Genomic DNA, 22905 nt, shown 5'->3' with positions numbered 1-22905 from the left:
CTTTTATTTTTGTCTTTTATTTAAATAGTAAGTTGGTTTTTAAAATTAAATAAAATGAAGAGTGCCTCAGTGGCTCAGTCCGTTAAAGGTATGCCTTCAGCTTGGCCATAATCCCAGGGTCCTAGGATCAAGCCCCACATTGGGCTCTGGTCAGCAGGGAATCTGCTTCTCTCTCTCCCCCTCTGCCTGCCATTCTGCCAGTTCTCTCTCTCTCTCTCTCTGTTAAATAAATAAACAAAGTCTTTTAAAAAATTAAATAAAATGAGAAAAAATCTTTTATATATACCTACAAATTTACCTTTTCTGGTACTCTTTATCCTTTTGTGAAGATCCACACTATCTTATATTTCAAGTCTGCTGGTGATGTATTCTCTCAGTCTTCATCTGAAAATGTCTTCATTATACCTTCAAATTTTGAATGATATTTTTGGCAAATATGAATGCTGCATGGCACTCTGGAAATTGTTGAGTGTTGTTCTATTGGATAAATTAACTGGACTCAAATTCCGAACTCTGTCTCCTCTGTGGTCAACAGCAACATTAATCTCTGCTTCGACCTCCTTTTTTTTTTTTTTTAAGATTTTATTTATTTATTTGACAGAGATCACAAGTAGGCAGAGTCAGGCAGAGAGAGAGGAGGAAGCAGGCTCCCTGCTGAGCTGAGAGCCCGATGTGGGACTCGATCCCAGGATCCTGGGATCATGACCTGAGCCGAAGGCAGAGGCTTTAACCCACTGAGCCACCCAGGCGCCCCAACTTCGACCTCCTTTTAACCTACTTCTTTTAGCCACGCTGCTTGGAGTCTCCCTTGTGAATGTACTTGGAGTCTCCCTCATGAATGTGCTGAATGGAAGTCAAAGATTTGGGCCGAATCTATACGCAGAATTGACCACTCTTCCTATGTGGCTATCCCCTTTCCAGAGTTTTCCCCTTCACTTTTGAGTCATTCTGACATCCTCAAAGACTAGCTTTTTGCTTGAGTTCTAGTTGTTCCACTCTGTATGGACTGGTGAGCACTCTCTGGAGAAAAGCCATAAAAACTGTAGATATATTCCAGTGACTTTCCCTTCTTTTAAGGGTCAACTTCTCTCTAGTTTCTGGCAGCTTTGGTCACTCACCCTCCAGTGCCTTCAAGTAAGCATTAATTATACTTTATCTGAGGCTGAAAGTTGTTATCTGTGGGAGCACTGGTCCAATGTGAACTACTCCACCATTACTAGAACAGTAATATAATTAATGAAAAATTATAACTACTTTTAGGGGTGCCTGGATGGCTCAGTTGGTTAAGTGTCTGCCCTTGGTTCAGATCATGATCTTGGGGTCCTGGGATTGAGCCCTGCATCAGGATCTCTGCTCAGCAGCGAGTCTGCTTCTCCATCTCCCTCTGTGATCTCTCTTGCTTTCACTCTCTCAAACAAATAAATAATATCTTTTTTTAAAATTATAATTATTTTCTTTGAGTCTTTCAAATCCAAGGCTGTGTAACTACTATAGGTAGAAGATACTAACCAGACATGTCTCTGTTAGTAATAATTTACTTTCTGGGAATGCAATAGGATATGATTCTTATTCTGAATTGCAAGATTGTCCTCTGTTCTGACAAAGTACTCTGTCAAAGCAGTCAAGTGCAAATTCTTTCAGCTGTGAGTCACCCTTTCCATCAAAAGCCTCATGATGTAATGTACTTATTTTCTCCATTTGTTAGATAAAGAAGAATTCTCTACTCCCTCTACAACAGCTCTGTTTTATTAGTTTTATATATTGGGCTTTGTATATGATTTTATTTAAAAGGTGCTGCTATTGAAAAAAGTTTGTAAATATTAGTCTAGGTAATCTCTAATAGTCTCTGAAATTCAATAATTAATATATTTTAGTTTGTTCAACTATAGAATATGGGTATATGCGTGTAAAAATAATCTTTTACATTGAAATTCCTACTCCTGAGTGATCACCTTCAAAGTGCTGCCTACTTAATAGCAAATAGTATCATTTATCAAAAATACTCCTCTGATTCCTTTCTCTTTGAGTTCATCCAAGGATCCATACTGCAAAACTCTATTACTAATTTTTTTGCCATCAATATTGCTAGTCTGTATGACATTGTCATAATAGTAATCAAACTAAAAGACAAAGAAAAGATTTTGAGAAATTCTAAGAAATGTGTACTGTTCACAGCAAATGTTACTTATACTTAAGTTTAAAGGCATGTGTGCAGTTGTATATTGAACTAAGACCTTCATATTAGTTTAAAGCTATAACTGTGCTAACTTCCTACAATCAGACACATTTACAAAAGTTTGTTGTTGCCTAAGGGTTTTGCAATCCTTTTTCTGATTTAAGTTTCAGAGTTGTTAATGTCTGGACACTCCTGTTTTTCAGGAAGGTGGAAAATTTTTATTTTAATTGTGATATGGAACTCAATAATCACCTGCTATCATTTTAATCAAGAGAAATAAATACTGTAATAAACATTCATGTAAAGCCTCCTGTGAACTAAGATGCTATTTGAATGAGAAACAATACACTGATATAGGTCAGAATGTTCCCTCCTCCTTGGTAGTATGCTTACTAATTTACTGAATACATTCTGAAGGCTTTTAATGATAAAGGAAAAGTACTAGGTATTCTTTTTAGTGTGTTAACTGAGAGCACCAGGTTTAGCTCATACACAAAAACTGGCATCTGATCACAAATACTGGTAGAGATTCCCCCTCCTACTTTGTAATCTTCTTGGAGACACTGACCATGTCATATTAATCTTTGTGATTCTGTCAGTACCTACCATCTTGGCCTTGCATTTTGGCAGGTGGTCAGCCAATATTAGTTGAAAAAAAAAATCCATCTTTATTTTGTAAACTTTTCCAGGTAATAGTGGAAATTCAGGACCTGATAGTCTTTCATTTTCAGGACATTATTATTATTGCTATTTTTATTTCTGCTACTAATGCAATACCTTAAACCCACCTACCAAATCATGCTATTTTAATGATTAAAGCCTTCTCTCCTTCCCTCAGTTTCCTAACCTGTAAAATGAGGGAGATGTTTTCTAGTGATACTTGGTAATCAACTGAATGGTTATGTTACCTATAGCAAATTGTACAAATACAAAGCACTAATAATTTTTATAGTCGTGAGAGCCCTTTGAGAGGTAAGAATCTCTAATTCTATAATCATATTGCAAAAACAAGATGTGTTCAGCTCAAACCAGAGATTCTCCGGTCAGAAGGATAATTACAGATAATCACAAGCAAACACAATGGTGTCTATACTTCTCAGTGAAAACTGAAGTCTGTTGCTTTAGACAGGACAACTTTGCTCTTTACATAATATAAAAATAGCTTATTTTAAAAATGCAAAAAAAAATTGCTGGTAAGTAGCTTGACGGTTATAAAAAGTATGGTTTTTAGACTCAAAACTAACATGTAGTAAGAATGTCAAAAGCAAAGACCAAGAGATGAGAAGACTCATAGTCTGTTTCAGTACCAGATCCGTGAGGAGGCCCACGGGGCTGCAGTAAGTGCTGTGGTAGACAACAAGATGGGAAAGGTCAGCTGGGATCACACTTGGGAGGAGCTTCAATCCTCTATTACCTAAGCTGCCACACTTCATACTATGGTGAATAGGAAGCCTTGCTGCAGGGATCCGGCTATTACATAAGCCATAACAGGAAGACTAGTCTCTAATGATGTGAAATGGAGACTGGGAGGAAGGGGGTAATACACAATTAATATGTAGAATTAAATGAATATAGAATAGAGAATTAAATGAATAGAGAATTAAATGAATACTTTCTATTGTACTTTATTACTGTGACATATATCATAAATGAAAGGGTAAAATACAGTAAACATATATAGTTAAAAGAATAATAAACACTAGATTTTTCACTTTCTAAATACATATTTGCTACCTATATATATATTCCTATATATTTTTTAGTTTTTCCTGTCTTTATCTTATATAATGGAATCATATTCTAAGTATTTTTCTGTGATAGCTTTCTTCCCCACTCAGCATTTTTGGGAGGCTCATCCATATTCATGCCTACAGCTGTGGTTCACTCTTTTTACTGCTATATAGTATTTCATTATTTGAATATACCACAGTTTTATCCTTTAATGAGGTTTCCAATTTTTTGCTAGCATGAACAGTGCAACAGTGCTCCCGCACATGCCTACAAGTGTATATAAAAATGGTTCTCAGGAGCACCTGGCTGGCTCAGTTGGTAGAGCTTGTGACCCCTGATCTCAGCGTTGTGAGTTCAAGTCTCATCTTGGGTGTAGAGATTACTCAAAAATAAAATATTAAAAAAATGTTTCTTTGGAGTATATACTTAGGAATGGAATGCCAGATCACTAGAAATAGTATTCTTTCTTCCTTCCTTCCTTCTTTCCTTCCTTCCTTCACAATATTTTCAACTTATGAGGCAATACTAAATTGTTATCCAAAATCATTATCAAATTTACAGTCCCATAGGAGTATATGAAGGCTCTGTAGCTCCGCTTCCTCACCAACATCAAAAGTTGACTGATTGTTAAGGTTTTGCTAACATGGTAGGTACGAAATGGTATATCACTGGTTTTAGCTTGTATTTCTCTGTTCACTCATGAGGTTCTTTCCGTATGTTTATTGGTATACATGCTCCCTCCACTGTGAAATATCTAATCATATAATTTTCTCACTTTCCAGTTGGTTTGTACTTTGTTTTTTATCTACCAGGCCACCTCTGTCTTATATCAGGTTTCCATTTATCCATGGGTCTGTTTCTGGCATCTGTCTTCTGGAAAATTCACTTTTTACTTATTTGAATATTTAAGACTGGTCAACTAAAAAAACTATTTTTTTTTAGGGGCACCTGGGTGGCTCAGTTGTTAAGCATCTGCCTTCAGCTCAAGTCATGATCCCGGGGTCCTGGGATGGAGCCCTACATTGGGCTCCCTACTCAGTGGGAAGCCTGCTTCTCCTTCTACTTCTACCTGCAGCTCTACTTGCTTATGCTCTCTCTTTCTCTCTCTGTCAAATGAATAAATAAAATCTTTTTTTTTTTTTTTTAAAGAGCTTAGGTAATTTTTGCACCCAAGATGGGGCTCAAACTTACAACCCCAAGATCAAGAGTTGCATGCTCTACCAACTAAGCCAGACAGGGTTCTCCTAATAAACTATTTTTTTTTTTAAGATTTTATTTATTTATCAGAGAGAGAGAGAGAGCACACAGGCAGACAGAATGGCAGGCAGAGGCAGAGGGAGAAGCAGGCTCCCTGTCGAGCAAGGAGCCTGATGTGGGACTCGATCCCAGAATGCTGGGAATCATGACCTGAGCCGAAGGCAGCTGCTTAACCAACTGAGCCACCCAGGAGTCCCTAAACTATTTTTTTAAATGATTTTATTCATTTGAGAGTGAGCAAGAGAGAGAGCATGAGCAAGAGAAAGGGCAGATGGTGAGGCACAAGCAGACTCCCTGCTGAGCAAGGAGTCTGATAAGGTACTCAATCCAAGGTCCCTGGGACCATGACCCAAACCAAAGGCAGACATTCAACCAACTTAGCCAGCCAGCGCCCCTTAAAAAACATTCTTAATGAAAGTTACAATTAATGAATCTATAAGAGTTTTTTATTTTCTTTTTTCTTTTTCTTTTTTAATTTACAGGAGTCTTGAAAAGACTCAGTAGTCACTAAGGGTTAGTGTGCCACCAGAGGGAGCTCAAAAGAGTCCACGAATTGTACAGCATAGCATTCAAGCATAAAAAGGATAGGATACTCTAGTTTTACTGAGCACTTTTTTTTTTTAAGATTTTATTTATTTATTTGACAGAGAGAAATCACAAGTAGACAGAGAGACAGGCAGAGAGGGAGAGAGGGAAGCAGGTTCCCTGCTGAGCAGAGAGCCCGATGCGGGACTCGATCCCAGGACCCTGAGATCATGACCTGAGCCAAAGGCAGCGGCTTAACCCACTGAGCCACCGAGGCAGCCCTTACTGAGCACTTTAAGAGTATTTTTCAGTATAACTTATATGAAGATATCAAGGTTTTAAAGTATTTTTGCATTATGTCTCATCTTTCCTCTACTAGTTCACCATTTTTATTTTCCCATATCACCATCGCACAGTAAGGCACATAATGAGATTAAATAACTTGTTTGGTATTACATTTAGAATTTTTTAATGGTCCTCCTGAATCTCATTCAAGGTGTTCCCCAGACACTGCAGTCTTGACCCTTCGCTGGACTCTAGGATCAAATCTGAAATTGAGTAGTGTCAGCTCTGGTCACTTCCTACAAATTAAGTTTGTCTTGCTGGCCAGTACTAGTTATGGGATTCTGCCACTTTCTCAACTATTGTAAACAACATTAGTGTTTTGTTCTTTTTTTTTTTTTTTTTTAAGATTTTTTACTTACTCATTTTGAGAGAGAGAGAGCAAGTACATTCACACCAGCGAGAGTACGAGCAGGGGAAGGGTCAGAGGGAGAGGGAGAAGCAGACTTCCTATTGAGCAGGTAGCCCTGATGCAGGGCTGATCCCAGAATGCCAAGATCATGAGGGGAGCCAAAAGCAGCCACTTAACCAACTGAATCCTCCAGTCACCCCTCTGTTTTGTTCTTTTATCAACTAGGTTACCTTTTGAAAATTAGTTTCTCTATGGCAGCGTTCCTCCAAGAAACCAAAGTCCTGTCCTGAAACCCAGACCAGATATGTACCCTGTACCCTGCTCCTCAAGTCACTAACAGTGAGGAATCAAGAGTGACCTTCTTACCTAGAGTGTTTGTTTCCTTGTTTTTTTCGCACTTCTTTCTGGACAGAGGCTAATCGTAGGATATGGTCAGGCCACAAGCCAAGGCTCTTTGCTGCTTCTCTCCTTGTCCTGGTTTTTGGAAATCTGAAAAATACTTTTTTTTTTTTTTAAAGATTTTATTCATTTATCTGACAGAGATCACAAGTAGGCAGAGAGGCAGGCAGAGAGAGAGGAGGAAGCAGGCTCCCTGCTGAGCAGAGAGCCTGATGCTGGGCTCGATCCCAGAACCCTGGGATCATGACCCGAGCCGAAGGCAGAGGCCCAACCCACTGAGCCACCCAGGTGCCCCTGAAAAATACTTTTTCTTAAGAGAGAGAAAGCTAAAGTGACATCTGGGTGGCTCAGTCATCTGGTCATGATCCCAGGGTCCTGGGATTGAGTTCCCCATCACGCTCCTTGCTTGATGGAGAGCCTGCTTTTCCCTCTGCTTGCCGTTTCTCCTGCTTGTGCTCTCTCTTGCTCACTCTCTAGCAAATAAATAAATAAATTCTTAAAAAGAGAGAGAGAGAGAGTATGCATGCATGTGCATGTTGGGGGTGGGGAGACAAGGAGAAAGACAATCTTAAGCAGGCACCATGCCCAGCACAGAGCACAGCAGAAAGCCAGCCCAACATGGGGCTCCATCTGATGACCTTAAGATCATGACCAGAGCCAAGATAAAGAGTCGAATGCTCAACTTGACTGAGCCACCCCGGCACCCTCCCAAAAATAATTTTATGTTTGATTACTATAGCTTGATTTTGGCAGTAACTGAGCAAAAAATTTCTTCATATATTTTCATCCCTTTATTGAAACAATGAACCTTTTTGCTATCTGCTTTGGACTACAGCTATATAAAAAACTGACAGAATCCTTGCCATCAAGAGCTTATAGTCCAGTAGGAGAGCAAAGCGTCGAACAAGTTGAAACCAGAGTAGGGTCCAAGGGCAGACTACCCAAAGATGGACCACTTTGGCATGAAGATTATTTTGAGTTAAAAAGCAATCAAAACCCAGCAGATTCAGTAAAGTTCTTTTTTACTTCCCCAATGCCTAAAAAGAATTTAGATAGAGGACCTGCTCCAGGAAGAGTTATTACCATAGATAGTTATATTATACCATGAACTAGGGATGGTAGACAGGGAGGAATGTAGCAAGCCCTGTTTGATCCAAGTCCTCTATGCGCCATTGTTTCTGAGTGGCCCAGCAAACATTTGTTTACCAAACATTTGCTCTTTTTCATCTTCCTGCAAATTGCATTCCTTCCTTTTGAAGTCCCAGGCTGCTGCCCTCTTCTCTTTAGTTCAGAATGACATATATATCTCAATTTGCTTGGCTGTCTTTGGAATTTTCATGTCTGTGTGGAGTCAATGTTACATATAAAATTAAATTTTATTTTCTCCTGTTATTCTCTCTCTGTTTCATTTCAATTCTTAGTCTACCTAGAAGGACCTTGAAAGGGACAGGAATTCTGTTCCCAACACAGGCTACATACTACAAACGGGAAAGACTGGGTGCCTGGGTGCCTCAGTCTGTTAAGCATCTGCCTTTGGCTTGGGTTATGATCCCGGGGTCCTGGGATCAAGTCCCACGTTGGGTTCTCTGCTCATCAGGGAGTCTGCTTTTCCCTCCCTTCCCATGCACACGTGCACTCTCTCGCTCTCTCTCTCAAATAAATAATAAGATCTTAAAAAAAAAAATAAGAGAGAAAGACTTCAAGGAAGCTATCAACATGAGGACTTAACCTCAGCTAGTTAACATTTCTTGCCGGGTGTTTGACTTTTATTCTATTTTTTTTTTAATTGTTTTGGTTTTACTGTCTTATTTCAAGTCAATGCAAAGTTTTTTTAGTTGTGGGCAAACATGTGTTTGTACATATAATCACACGATCACTTTCATGTATCCCTTTGAAACAGGGAAACTAAAGGGACCCCCTGAAAAACTGCTTTATTCGCTCCTTTAGCTGCTTCCATTCTTGCTACCCTTAATTCCCTTACACATACCTCACAGAACAGAGAATGCATGCCCTCCTTGTAAAGATCAAGGATTTAATGACTTCTTTAGAGTCTTCTAACAAAATAGATAACATCTGAAGAGTGACTGGGCAGGGTCCTCATGAACATTTTTCAAGACCACTGACTCATCAACTCTTGGCTCCAGGGCATAAGTGACTTCTGGAGAATAGCCTAAACACTCATCTTTGTTCCTGGATTACTGAGAAGACAAGTTCACCAGATCAATGTCCTGAGTAAAAACCCCAGGTCCCAAGCAAAGAATGAGATTCACTTTCCTTCCCTTTCCTAGGCTCCTAATAGGCTCAGTATCTACACTATCTTCAAGAAACTCTGCTCTCACTTCCTTTTTGGCTGTGCTTGATTTCCACCCTGTTGGAAGCCAAGGACTTTCTTGGCTGGTCCAGTGGGACACCGACCCCCCATAGCTGGGTCCTCAGTCCCAGCCAGCCTGTATCACCTTCTTTCACAAAGAATTTAAAATGATGTATCATGGGAATATTGCTAGAATTTGAGTTGGGTTTTCACTGATTTGACTAGTGACTTACCAAGTGGATTTTTTTTTTTTTTTAAAGAGAGATTTTATGTATTTATTTGAGAAAGAGAGATCATGGGGCTGGGAGGAGCAGAGAGAGAGAGAAGCAGACACCCCACTAAGCACAGACACCAAGTTCTATCTATCCCAGGAGCCCCGAGATCATGACCTGAGCCAAAGTTAGCCCTTCAACCAACTGAACCACCCAGGTGCCCCCCCCCCAAGTAAACTCTTAAGTGTTGCAGAAGCTGATTCAATATGAAAGGAGAGAATGAGGAGGTGATTGCTAGTGCAAATCCTTATCCAGTCTAGAATGAAAAGAAGGAAAGAGGATTGCTTGCCTGCAGGGGCCAGGCAAATGGCACACATGACTGGACCAGGTAAAGCTGGGACACAGAGAACTGGAAAGGACATGCTCCAGCAAGTCTGCCAGGCAGGAATGAGGGCCGAGTGTGACCAGAACACCTTAATTTATAAGATAAGCTAGAATTTTAGTTTCATATGAGATTCTCAATTTTTAATGTCAGATAGCTTAATTTTTTTTTATTGTACAAGCTGAATAAAACACTTCTGCCTTTTTGTGATCTTTAATTTAGATTGCCCAACTATGTCCTCATCAGCTAACCAACGAGAACTTGTTCTCTCTCCCACTTCACTCTCCTCCCCCTACATCCTACCATCAACCTTCAGTTCCATCCCCCTTCGCTAGTCTAGTATCATAAAATAAAAGACATAGGAAATCAAGAGGAGCTCCTGGGTGGCTCTGTCAGTAAAGCATCTGCCTTTGGCTCAAGTCATGATCCCAGGGTCCTGGGATCATCAAGTCCCGTGGGGGGCTCCCTGCTCAGTGCAGTGCCTGCTCTCCCTCTCCCTCTGCCTGCTGTTCTCCCCAGAGAAATCTTCTTTACAGAGGGGAAAGGGATAGGTGTAATGCAAGGAAGCGTTTTGTGTTGTTGTTGTTGTTTTCTCTTTTGTCTCCTGAAATAGTCCACAGACTAAGAAATATTATCTCAGAATTTCTTCCCTTTCTAGAAAATGGTCTCCTGCCCCTCCTCCAGGGTTCTGCTCATAACTAACAGCCCCTGCCCTGGCTCCAGCTCTCAACTGGCAGCCTCAGCCTCCAGCAAAGGGCGCCATTTTCTCTCAAAGGCCCCTGGGTGCGAGAGGGAAAGGCCTCCGGGCTCTAGAGGGAGGTCCTTCTGCTGTGCTCACCCTGAGTTGCATCATTGCCCTGGGGGTTTCTCAGCCTCTGCTGTTCAGTCACCTGTGTAAAATCAACTCCTTGCATGAAATTCTCTCTTTCAAACACTGGTTTCTCTTTTTCTGCCTAGACCTTCACTGATACAAACACAGTGCAACTCTTCATAAATCTGCCTCTGAGGCTTGAGGTAGATGTCATTAATCCAATCTGTAGACTAGAATGTCAGTTTTAACTGACCACACATGCCTGTATTTAGTCATATTTTCTACCTACAACAGTTATCCCTCCTATTTTTATTATCCTGGTCTGATGCAGAGAATCCCATTTTGCAAATTCATTTTGAATTACCTATATTGCCTTCCTTTTAAAATTTCTTGGGAAGACAAACATTTAGCATTTGATCACAAACCTGTATTCTAGCCAAATTAAAATAAGATTCAGGAGTTAGAATAGGTTTTATATAGCCTCTAAAGTGATGTATATTCTTTCCTTACAGAAGGCTTAAAGAGAAAAAAAATCCTTGTACAAGCTTCAAAAGCTCTTTTATTTACATCATTTTTCTTCAACATTTTAAAATCTACAAAAAAAGAGATATGATAGCATTTGATAAATCTACATATAATCTTTGCCGGTATTCACCACTTGGTAGCATTGTACCAGTTTGCTTTTTTCTCTCTGAAGCACTGGGAAGTAACGAAGGCATCATGACATTTCACTGCTAAATAGTTCATCATGTATTCTCTTCCATAACCACAATTCCATATTTATGCCCCAAAAATGTAACAATGTAGTCCATTCTAGTTTCCTGAATTGTCCACAAAGTGTTGTTAAGAGCTTCCTCCCAAAAAAATCTTTAAAAAAGAAGTATTATGGGTGCCTGGGTAACTCAGTTGGTTAAGCAAATGCCTTTGGCTCAGGTCGTGATCCCAGAGTGCCAGTGATGAAGTCCCAGAACCTAAGTCAGGTTTGGTGGGGTGAGGAGGTTCGGAGCTGACGACTAAAGAAAGAATTCTTAAGACGTCATTGGTGCAAAATGGTGGTTTATTAAAGCACGGGGACAGGACCCGTGGGCAGGAAGAGCTGCTGCCCCAGGTTGTGAGGGTGGGCATGTTATATACCCCACGGTTGGGGGGAGGTGGTGAAGGAATGGGAGGTTTCAACAGAGTTCTCACATGTTAGGGAGGGCCTACAAGGAGCTGGGGGGAGTCTTTGCTCTTATGGCCTGATCAGTTGTCGTCTTTAGGTCAGGCATTAATATCAAGATAATTGGGAGATTCTTGGTGGGGCATTATGATCCGGCTATCATTTACATTCCCTTCTACCCCAGTCTCCTCCAGTTTATGGTGGGAGGGGGACATTAGGGCTTCAGGAACCAAGAGTTATTTGCCTCTGGAAATTTGTGCTATTGATAAGGTAACCTCCCTGTTTAGGTCTCTAGGACATCTTGTAGGGCAAGGGAGATTCCTGTTCTGCAGGATTGTGATCCCTGCAAGTTAACTATGTATCGTTTTATGGCAGTCAGGGGTGCCTGAGGAATGCTACACATATGGAGGGGAGCGGGTGAAGAGGGGGTGCAAGGCGCCAGCTTTTGCTCTGTCCTCAGCCAGCCTCCTGCTCCCTCATCACCAGGATCGAGCGCCGCACGGGGCTCCCAGCTCCACCAGGAGTCTGCTTCTCCCTCTGACCTTATCCTCTCTCATGCTCTCTCTCACTGTCTCTCTCTCAAATAAATAAATAAAATCTTTTTCAAAAAATAAAAAAATAAAAAGAAGTATTATGCTAATATAACCAGCTGGCTGACATAAAAGAATGATGAACAAACATGGGTGTCAGGCCACTTAGTTCATGTTCTTACTTGCACATCCAAAAGGCAGACAGATAAAAGTTAAATCAGCTAATTTTGCTTCTCTTAAATAATTTTGATTAAAACTCTAAAAGTGACTGACCCAGCCGGCTCGGTCAGCAGAGCATGTGACTCTTTGAGCTCCACACTGGGTGTAGAGATTACTTAAAAAGAAAATCTTTAAGGAAAAAAAAAAATTCTAAAAGTAAAGGTGTGGTTGATTATTCATTTAACTTAGAGCTGGAGATAATCTACTCCACTTGTTTACATACAAATCTGGACTAACCACTTTCAAACTAAAAACAAACAAACAGGGCGCCTGGGTGGCTCAGGGGGTTAAAGCCTCTGCCTTCGGCTCAGGTCATGATCTCAGGGTTCTGGGATCGAGTCCCGCATCAGGCTCTCTGCTCAGCAGGGAGCCTGCTTCCCTCTCTCTCTCTCTGCCTGCCTCTCCATCTACTTGTGATTTCTCTCTGTCAAATAAATAAATAAAATCTTTAAAAAATAAATAAATAAATAAAAAATAAAAGCAGTCAAAAGCCGGCATTGGAAAGGAGAGCCTGTACCAGGAAGAGAGTTATTAAGAGGGGGGGCCTGGGTGGCTCAGTGGGTTAAAGCCTCTGCCTTCGGCTCAGGTCATGATGGGATCCAGCCCCGAGTCAGCCTCTCTGCTCAGCGGGGAGCCTGCTTCCTCCTCTCTCCCTGCCTCTCTGCCTACTTGTAGATCTCTGTCTGTCAAATAAATAAATAAAATCTTAAAAAAAAAAAAAAAAAAAGAGAGAGTTATTAACAAAGATTCTGCTTTACCTGATAAATAGGGCAACCTTTGTCTACCAAAATCTCTTCTTACCTTCCTGCTAATGGTCTTTCCCCCCTTTGTATCCCTAGACCTTTACCCCTTTCCTCAGGCTCAGGAGGTCAGTCAATGAGCTTCACGCTGAGTAACTCTCTTTGGAATTTCATGTCTGTGTGGATTTCTCCATAGATATGAAACTAAATTTGATTTTCTCCTATTGATCTGTTGGGTCTTAGGTAAATTTAATTCTTAGTCCAGCTAGAAAAACCTAGGAGAGAAGAAAATTTCTTCCTCCTCAATAGGTGGCCTAGTTGGCAGGACACTTTGACTTGCTGGACACTGCTTGCCCCAGACACAGTGGCAGCTAAGAGCTCCTTGGGAAATCTGACATACAGCCAACAGAAGGTAAGATTTTTTAACCACGTCAGTCTCCAGAGATCCTTATCTGTGGAGTCTGACAGAGCAAGAGTAATGAGTGTCCTTTTTTTCCTTTTTTTTTTTCTTTCTAAATTTAGATTAGCAGGAGAAAATACTTGTGGAACTAGTTCCTCGGGCTTAGTAACTCTTGGTAAATTTAGTGGAATACTGATCCATGTCCTCTCCACGGTTTTTGTTTTCCTTTGTCTACGTCTTTTGTGTCATTTGTCATATAAACTTCGGTGTGGGTTAATGTGCACGTGAGGTAAAGGCTGTTGCTAAGGCACATCTTCGAAGTCCAGAAGTCCAAGCCACAAAACTAATAGACATGGGTCAAGTACTTAAAAGCTGGCAGACAGAGATGAAAAAAAAATCTACTAGAATACTTATCACCTTACTCAAAGACTCCTGTGTTAGGTAAGTTAGTCATGGAATGGATTAGATTGACACTAGGTCACCCGCCAACCTCAAGAAAAGTTCCACGCAACACTGTGGAACAGCACACAATACCCAACCCCACAGTACATCTCTGCTATGTATTAGTTTGGCTCCAAGAGCCTCAAGGCTTAGTTAAAGCTGTTAATGTGCTTCTAAGAAAAACTGGATGAGATTTTCCTTTTCATCTTGTTCTGTAAGTCCTAAGAGCCTGGCTTTGTAACCAGTGATAGTACTGTCTTTGGTCTCCACCATCCAGAGGGTACACTTACCAGGGTGCACTTTGTAGGCCAGTCAAATAGAGTAGGGTTCCAAGAGTCTAGACATGCCAGCTCCCAGAGGTATTTGTCACAAGGTGTTTAAGTTCCTTCATTGTCTCATCCTTTGTTGCTTGTTAGTGCTGGACATTCCCTTTCCAGTAATGTAAGCAGAATTAGCTATCTCTAGAAAAAGAAAGATGAGACACAACTATCCTGGTGTAAGAGAAGTCATTTCAGGCCTCCAGCTATTTCCGGTGATCCACAGATCCCTGGTGAGCTCTACTGGCCTCAGCATCCTGCTTGTAGAACTGCCCAGTCGGTGTCTGAATGACAAAGAAGTACAAACACCCGGGGGGCTCAGTAGGTTAAGTGTCTGACTTGAGCTCAAGTCTTGATCTTAGGGTCCTGAGATAGAGCTCAGCATGGAGTCAGCTTGAGATTCTCTCTCCCTATCTCTCTCTGCCCCTCCCACTTGTTCTCTCTCTCTCTCTCTCTCTTTCTCTCAAAAAATAGATAAACAGATAAATAAATCTTTAAAAAAAGAACAGTCTCCACCTGGCCAGGAAACAGCCTAACCATATCAGAGACAATAAATTCCTTTGGAAACTCCCAGTGCTATGTCAAAGGTAGGCAATACCCTGCATTCCTTACTTGAGACAGTTACCTCAGATTGCTCGTAATGCTAAGGCCTCTGCCCCAGGAGACGCATAAGCTTCATTAACCTAACCCTGTTTGCAGGTACAGGCTTGTACAACTTTATGTCCTCTTCAAATGCCATGATGAAGCTGCCCTCTCGGAATATTCATCCTAAACCCTAAATATAAAGAATCCCTTCACTCCTGCTCAGGAAGTCACAGCTTTGGAAGTTATTTGCTGCAAATAAACACTCTTTTGTGTGACAACTCCATCGGGTGTGGTCTCCACCTGTAATTCATCCAGGAGCAAACTTGCGTTAGTTTGGTTACAGTAGCTCCTGCCCAGCGTCACAGATGAGGAGATCTGTGACTGAGTGGAGGCAACGCACGTGTCCGTGGGAGACAGGAGACATTGTTCTCACCACGTCATCCTTACCACCTGTGCAAAAACGGCTTTTGCTTTCTTAGACTCATTTTGGTAGTAAACTTTTGAATTGTGAGGTCTACATCATCGTCCCCTCTCTGGATTCCTCTTCATCTTTGGTTAAGCCATTAGAAGGCTTTCTGGTTTGGATTGCTATTGAGAGATCCTACTTGTCAATGGCCAGATGACGGATCTTTTAAATAGGTCATATTTTAGAAACACACATATTCTTTATAGATAGCTCTCAATTTCCTTAGTATAATGACCTGCCTTAGGGACTTCCTTGAAAAGATAAAAGAACAGAAATTAGACTTAAGACAAAAATGAATGTTCACATCCAAAGTAAACTCCCCTTCTTTTTTTAAAATAATTTTTAATTTTTTTAATAAGCATATAATATATTATTAGCCCCAGGGGTACAGGTCTGTGAATCACCAGGTTTACACACTTCACAGCACTCACCATAGCACATACCCTCCCCAATGTCCATAACCCCACCAGTAAATTACCCTTCTTAAAAATCCAGTTTCATCTTCCTTTTTTAACTTCCCCCTTCCCTATAGGATTTATAGTGCACACTCCAGCCAGTCTCTAGGTTCAAGGTATATGGGTTGTTCATGTAAATGCCGAAAGCCAGGAAGTGAATTTAAAAGCCCCCAATACTGGCAATCAGTCTTGTTTCCTCCTGCCTCCCAGGGCTTTATAATCCAGCAGTGCCGGCCTCAGGCATTTCTACGTAGGTGTATCACAGATCCTCTGCCATAAAAGAATTTGCGTCCACTGGATAGCAGCGAATTTTTTAAACAATAAAGCCCCTTTATCTCTACTTTCAGAACATCCTACCAAATTTAAAGAGAAATTAGAAAGATTATTTGACTATTCACGCGACCTCCCCTTCACGGAGGAAACAAACAAAATTTCTCTGAGGCCCCCTACAAATTATCAGTGGAAGGCCAATGTTCAGGGACTAATAATAGAAGCCAAGGTTGGGGCACCTGGGTGGCTCAGTGGGTTAAAGCCTCTACCTTCGGCTCAGGTCATGATCCCAGGGTCCTGGGATGGAGCCCAGCATCAGGCTCTCTGCTCAGCAGGGAGCCTGCTTCCTCCTCTCTCTCTCTCCCTGCCTCTCTGCCTGCTTGTGATCTCTGTCAAATAAATAAATAAAATCTTAAAAAAAAAAAAAAAGAAGAAGAAGCCACGGTTGAATTGTGTAATCAGAAAGGCAGCTTTTGTTAAAATGTTTTATACAGATGAAGGGGTTCAGGACAGGACCCCTCCGAATGTGCCCCTTTGGCATGTGAATTATTTTGAGCTAAAGGCACTTGAGACCCTGTAGGATCAAATATCCCTCCTTTAACCACACAGAAAAACTGGGGCACCCAGTTGGCTCAGTTGGTTAAGTGTCTGCCTTCAGCTCAGGTCATGATCTCAGGGTTCTGGGATCAAGCCTTTGTGTGGTGTTGGGCTCCTTGCCCAGTGGGGAGTCTGTGTCTCCCTCCCCCTCTGCCCCTCCCCCTGCTCATGCTCACTGTCTCTCTCTCTCTCTCAAATAAATAAATAAAATCTTTTAAAAAAAAACCACACACAGAAAAATCTAAATTGGGTGGGGGTCTTTCCCAGAATAAGGAATATTAACAGAGATAAACTTTATCCAAGTGACCATCAGTATAGCTGGGCAAACTTCTAATTACCAAACATCTACTCTTCTTATGACCCTGTGAAGTGCATTCCTTTCCTCTGAACTCTCAGACCCTTACCCCCTTTTCTCCTTACTTCAGAATGACATACATACCTCATTTTGCCTGTGTTTGGAATTTCCATGTCTACAAGGATTCCCCATACCTATGCCTATTATATTTTATTTTCTTCTGTTTATCTGATTCTTAGTCCAGCTAGAATAACTTTTAAGGTAACAAGAATTCTTGCTCCCCAACACAGACTTTACATAGGTATAAACCTTTTGATTCCCCTCTTAGTTAAAAATCTCCCTGATGGGGCGCCTGGGTGGTGCAGCTGGGTAAGCAGCTGACAGCTCTGCTCAGGCTGTGATCTCAGGGTCATGAGGTGAGCCCAATGTCAAGCTCCACGGTCAGCAGGGAGTCGGCTTGTGATTCTTTCTTTTTCATCTGCCCCTCCCACTTGGGATCTCTCTCCGTCAATAAATAAATAAATTAAAAAGAAATTTCCCTCATATAAGGAAAAAAACTTAGTTTATAGTTTTGGGTGTTTTTTTTCTAGATTTTATTTATTTATTTGCCAGAGATCACAAGTAGGCAGAGAGTCAGGCAGAGAGAGAGAGGAGGAGGAAGCAGGCTCCCTGCTGAGCAGAGAGCCCAATGCGGGGCTGGATCCCAGGACCCTGAGATCATAACCTGAGCCGAAAGCCGAGGCTTAACCCACTGAGCCACCCAGGTGCCCCAAGGAAATAAGCTTAGTTTAAAAGACAGGCCAGTCTCCTGATATTCAGGCTGTCATCCAGTTCTTTGGAGAATTAGGAACATCTGTCGTTGTCTTACAGGTCTCTACAAAACCAGAAATACAACTCTAGAAACAGGTTACAGCCCATCTTACGTTTACCAATCCCAAAACCTCACTTGTTCCTCTCAAAATGTTTGTGAATATTATAAATGATCAGGATATTGGAACAAAATTCTCCTGTACTTAAGAATAGGAAGGTGAATTATAAATAGCAATTACTCTGAAACTCTAGGAAAGAAAAATGTTTTTTGCATTCTTTCACTGTCCCTTGAAATTACAGATCTTATCATTTCTTTGAAATGTAAATAAAGCCCTCAACCACCTGAGCCTGAAGGAAAAAAAAAGAGGAGGCTTGGAAAGGCCTTTATAAAACACAAACGCTAAAAGGGTTTTTTCTGCCAAAGCTCTAGCACCTCTGATAAGAGACCAATATGTCCTAAAAAGTCCACCTTGGAGAAAACTTGTATACATTCTCTATGCATTTATACTATTTTCTACCCTCATCATCTCTAGGACCTAAAAGCCACTCTTTGAAATACAAACTTAAGGAAAAGTTTTTCATCTGGAGGGAAAAAAAAAGAGGAAGATATTTGGAAAGTGGGCCTATAATGTCCTCTCTACAAATATTAGTAAAAAGCAAAAGCTATAAAACTTTTGTTTGCATGTATCTATTTGTGTGTCCATATATATTGCAAATGTGAAATATTTCCTCTATCTCTAGTACTGCTGAAATTAATTTGTAAAAGAGCTCTATTTAGTTGTTTTGAAGGTAAGCACTTACAAGAATTGGGCTTCTAAAGCTCAGAAACACAGAAACTAACCCAATTGTTTATCAAGTTCATGTGCTCTGGGAAAATATTTGATATTAAAGCTATTTAAGGTTGGCTTGATTAAAATAGATATGTTTCTAGAATAACCAGTATTAAATATAAAACTTTTATTCTGCCTATGTTTACTGAAAGTTAAATAAGTTCATTTTTAATAACTGACCTAATATGAGTTTGCTCCTCAGTGAACCACAGATGAAAACTATAACAGGTGCAGTTGTCCCGCAAAGGAAACTTTATTTGCAGCAAATAAGATCATGGGGAATGACTTCCAAAGCCATGACTCAAGGGTGCAAGGGTGGATAAGTTATTTTTACTTGGGGTTAGGATGAATATTTAGAATGGGAAACTTGTTATAATCTGTAGAGGGGGACAAAATGTCACACATCGTCTTAAGAAAGCATGCCTGTACACATAATGTCTTTTATGTAAATGAGGCTTGTGCTCCTCCTTGAGTGGAGATAGTACTATAGTAGGTAAAGGCAGTTTGGGGTCATTCTAGAGGTCACTCCATGGTCCATCGGCATAGGGGCAAGTTAGGGACTAAGTTCAATAGTTCTGGGTAGTCTGAACCACCTGGGGGTCTCTGTCTAGGCAGTTTTTTAGTTTGTTTGTTTAAGATATGGTTCTGGTTTCCATCATGGGATACTATGTCTCTTAGATCTTTTGCCTGAGTTAAGAGACACACTGGAAAGGAAAGCTTAAGGAAATAGGCGGAACAGAGGTTGCTGAGTTCAAGGAGGGGGCAGTAAAGGTCAGGTCTTGGGGGTCCAGCTGGTGACGATAGAAATTTGTCCAAAAAAAGTTTGGAGAAACAAAAGAAGTTTGCCCAAATAAAACAAAACAAGAAAACCCCTAAGGATTATGGTTGACTCTGTCCAATGCCTCATGAAGGATTGTGGGTGGACTAACCATAATTGTTAAGAACAAGTAAATTAAATAGATGAAAATAAGATTAAAAAAAGGTTTATAGGCAACATTTTAAGCAGCTTCTAAAATCTTTGGTAACTTGAAACTTTTTTTTTTTTTTTTTAGTTTTTTAAAATGTTTTTAAAAATAAATAAATCTATTTATTTATTATGAAGAGAGAGAAAAAACATGAACAGGAGGGGCAGAGGGAGAAGAGAGAGAACCTCAAGCAGACTCTGCACTGAGTTTGGAGCCCAGTGTCAGGCTCGATCTCATGACCCAGTGATCATGACCCAAGCCAAAATCAAAAGTAGGCCACTTAACTGACTGGGCTACCCAAGTACCCCTGGTAACGTGAAACTTTAACATCTTGCCAAGTTAAATGGTGAGTTAAGTTAAATTCATTGAACATCTAGATCATTTCTAAATAAGATATGCTTATGTTTAGTACTTAATGTTTTGTTATTTTATCTACTTTTGTCTTATTACTGAGAAACTAAAGACAAATTTGAGTGTGTTAGTAAACATGACTTGTGCTTTACTGAAAGATGGTACTATGATAAGTGCCTTTCTAGAAATTATAAAATGTATTTATAAATTTGTCAATCTAAAGAACTCTGGAGTAATAGTTCACACTCACTTACTACTTAGTTTTTACTAGAAACTAAGATTTCCAGGAGCTCAGAATTCTAATAAATGTAATTAAGACTACTGGAAATAATCAGGGAAACAACTCTGCATGCAAGGAAAGTAAGGTATGTGTGTTTGGTAAGAAAAAGTTTAAGATATAGAAATACATTTTTGTTGAGAAAAAAGAAAATTCATCCTAAAGTGAGGCTGGTTTTTCAAAGAGGGAAAACTTAGGACAAAATCTGAATGTAAAAAAGAGAGTTGTAGGTTTATAGAAAAGAAATTAGAAAGAATGTGTGGTCACTACTGGCTAAGATTAGGATAAAATTAAGTAAATGAGGTTTTTTTAAAAATTTTTATTTAGTTGTCATAGAGAGAGAGAGCGTGGATGCAAGCACAAGCAGGGGGAGTGACAAGCAGAGGGTGAGGGAGAAGCAGGCTCCCTGCCTGATGTGGGACTCATCCCAGAACCCTGGGTCATGACCTAAGCACAAGGCAGACACTTAACAACTGAGTTTTAATATCGAAAGTACACTGGCAAAAAATAAAATTTTGTTTTCTCTTTGTTAAAAGGACTAAGTTTTCTTTAACTATCGATTTGCTCTTAATAAGGAATTATTAACAAAAGTCTTTCTTTACCTTTAAAGTAATCTGCCTAGAAAATAAGGATTCTGTTTTGCCAGAATAATTTTTTATGTTTATCAGTCTTTGATTACTCAAAAAAACTGAGTCCTTTTCTTTTCTTTTTTTTTAAGAAAACTGAGTCTTAATATTTAGAGAGCTAAATTTTGCTCACAGCTATCTGTATTTGCCTTTGAAATCTTTTATTGCCATTTTGGTTAAATGGATAATTAACTACTGTTTCATAATGATTTGTGATTCTATTTAATCAAATGTTCAAACCTCTTGATATCTTTTGGCATAATTCCCAAAACTAAATTCTAAAATGAAGTCTTTTGACTATAACCTAATTGAAATTTTCCAGAGGGTCCCTTGAACATTTCAGAGATTTGGTGAGAAATTAAAGTAATTATACTTATTTGGTACATTAAATTACATAGGAATCATGGCCAAATAAGTGATACTAAACCCTCTTAAATTATATTTGTGTAGATAGGTTACTAAAATAAGTGTTTTACAAATTGTATGGAAAGTCCTAGAAATCTGATGTCCTGTCCTGTTATCTTGAAGTTCTGTGTTTCTCAGAAATAATGAAATTTCCTTACTAACTGCATTACAATGGACTCATTAATAAGATCTTTACTCTTGGCCATTTTTAAGTTTTTTATCATTTACAGACAGTTATAAAGCAAGATAGTTGAAAGAAAAGCAGGCAAGGACGGGCCCCCCCTCCCCACTGCCATAAGAGGAAACTGCCCTTAAGAGGATTTTATACCACCCTAGAAGGAGTGAGTCCTCCACCCTTTCCCATGTGATATGTAGCTGGCAAAAACCTGATTGGGTGGCAGACATGGAGGGTTAATCAGATTAAAACAGCCTCCCAACAAGCCCATAAAACCCCTTAGTTTTGTTAGTGGCAACCCTCTCAGGTCCACTCCCTCTACCAGAGCTTTGTACTATTGCTCAATAAAGTTTACTACCACTCCATAAACTTTGCTTTGTCGCCCACCACTCTTCTTCATCTGGTCTGCCTCTCCATTCCTGGAAGCCATGTGACCAAGAACCTGAGCACTAAAGGAAAATAAATCCTTTAGCAGTTATGCTTTTATAAAAGCTTCCAGCAACTGTATTTCATTTTTAGTGAGACTCATGGAGAAAACTCTTGAGTACAGGCTTCTGATAACCTTAAGATCATAATACTGAACTAGGTAAGTGTTTCTGGAACTACTAAGGAAAAAAAAAAAGAGAGAGATAGAATAGAGTAGAATAAGAATTAATAACATGAGACTGAATGGAGTGAGGAGAGTAATTATAATTTGTATGATTTTCATTTTAAGCTGACTTTCTAAAATGTTTTGCTTTTCCAGAGTCAAGGAAATGTTTTATCTTAAGCTGACTTATAGCAGCAATTTGATAAAATATACCTTTGTGATCAAATGGAAACATTTATCTTTTTCTCCCTACCTGATCGCTCCAGAATTCAGAAATTTTCAGTATTCTTAAATTTTCATGGGAATATATTATTTACATACGTTCAATAAGAATCTTTTCTCTTTGTAACATGACATAATTGGAAACATTGGTCATAATATCAAGGCCTTAACTGAAATGTCATATTTGAGAGACATGCACAGTCTCAGATATGACCAAAATGTTTAAAGAAACTATGGTTGACTTTATGGAACCCGTAAAGCCCCTTGGAAATAACAGTTTGTTACCCTGCTTACTGAGTTTTCAGCAGCCTTAGCAAGTAAGTAAAGATCACTTCCTAGCAGGTGCAGGAATCTCAGGATATTTTTGGAGACCTCAAAGGGAGAGAAATTAAACCAGATCTATAGGTATTGCGGGTGACGTCTGATAGCAAGTATTTGTCTTAGCTTTTGGCCTTGAGAGGCTGTTAAAAGTTCAGTATGGAGATTTCTTTCTTTCTTTCTTTCTTTTTTTTTTTAAGATTTTATTTATTTATTTGACAGAGAGAGATCACAGGTAGGTAGAGAGACTGGCAGAGAGAGAGAGGGGGGGAAGCAGGCTCCCCGCTGAGCAGAAAGCCCCACACGGGACTCGATCCCAGGACCCTGAGATCATGACCCGAGCCGAAGGCAGCGGCTTAACCCAC

At 39.9% G+C, this 22905-nt stretch overlaps 1 long non-coding RNA gene across 2 annotated transcripts in view; it reads right to left on the bottom strand.

The window, feature by feature from the left end:
- LOC132000021 (uncharacterized) overlaps positions 1 to 22905 on the bottom strand; it is a 67779-nt gene that overhangs the window by 28626 nt on the left and 16248 nt on the right. For both annotated transcript variants that reach the window (XR_009399157.1, XR_009399158.1), the window contains exons 5-6: positions 14278 to 14448; positions 6750 to 6882 (exon numbers count right to left, since the gene is read on the bottom strand). This is a non-coding gene — a long non-coding RNA (uncharacterized LOC132000021). The remainder of the gene's footprint in view (positions 1 to 6749; positions 6883 to 14277; positions 14449 to 22905) is intronic.

This window comes from Mustela nigripes, chromosome 13 (assembly GCF_022355385.1).
Source record: "Mustela nigripes isolate SB6536 chromosome 13, MUSNIG.SB6536, whole genome shotgun sequence".
Lineage (NCBI taxonomy): Eukaryota > Metazoa > Chordata > Mammalia > Carnivora > Mustelidae > Mustela > Mustela nigripes.
Note: the sequence above shows the minus strand (reverse complement) of the source record. Positions and strands in the feature narration are given on the sequence as shown.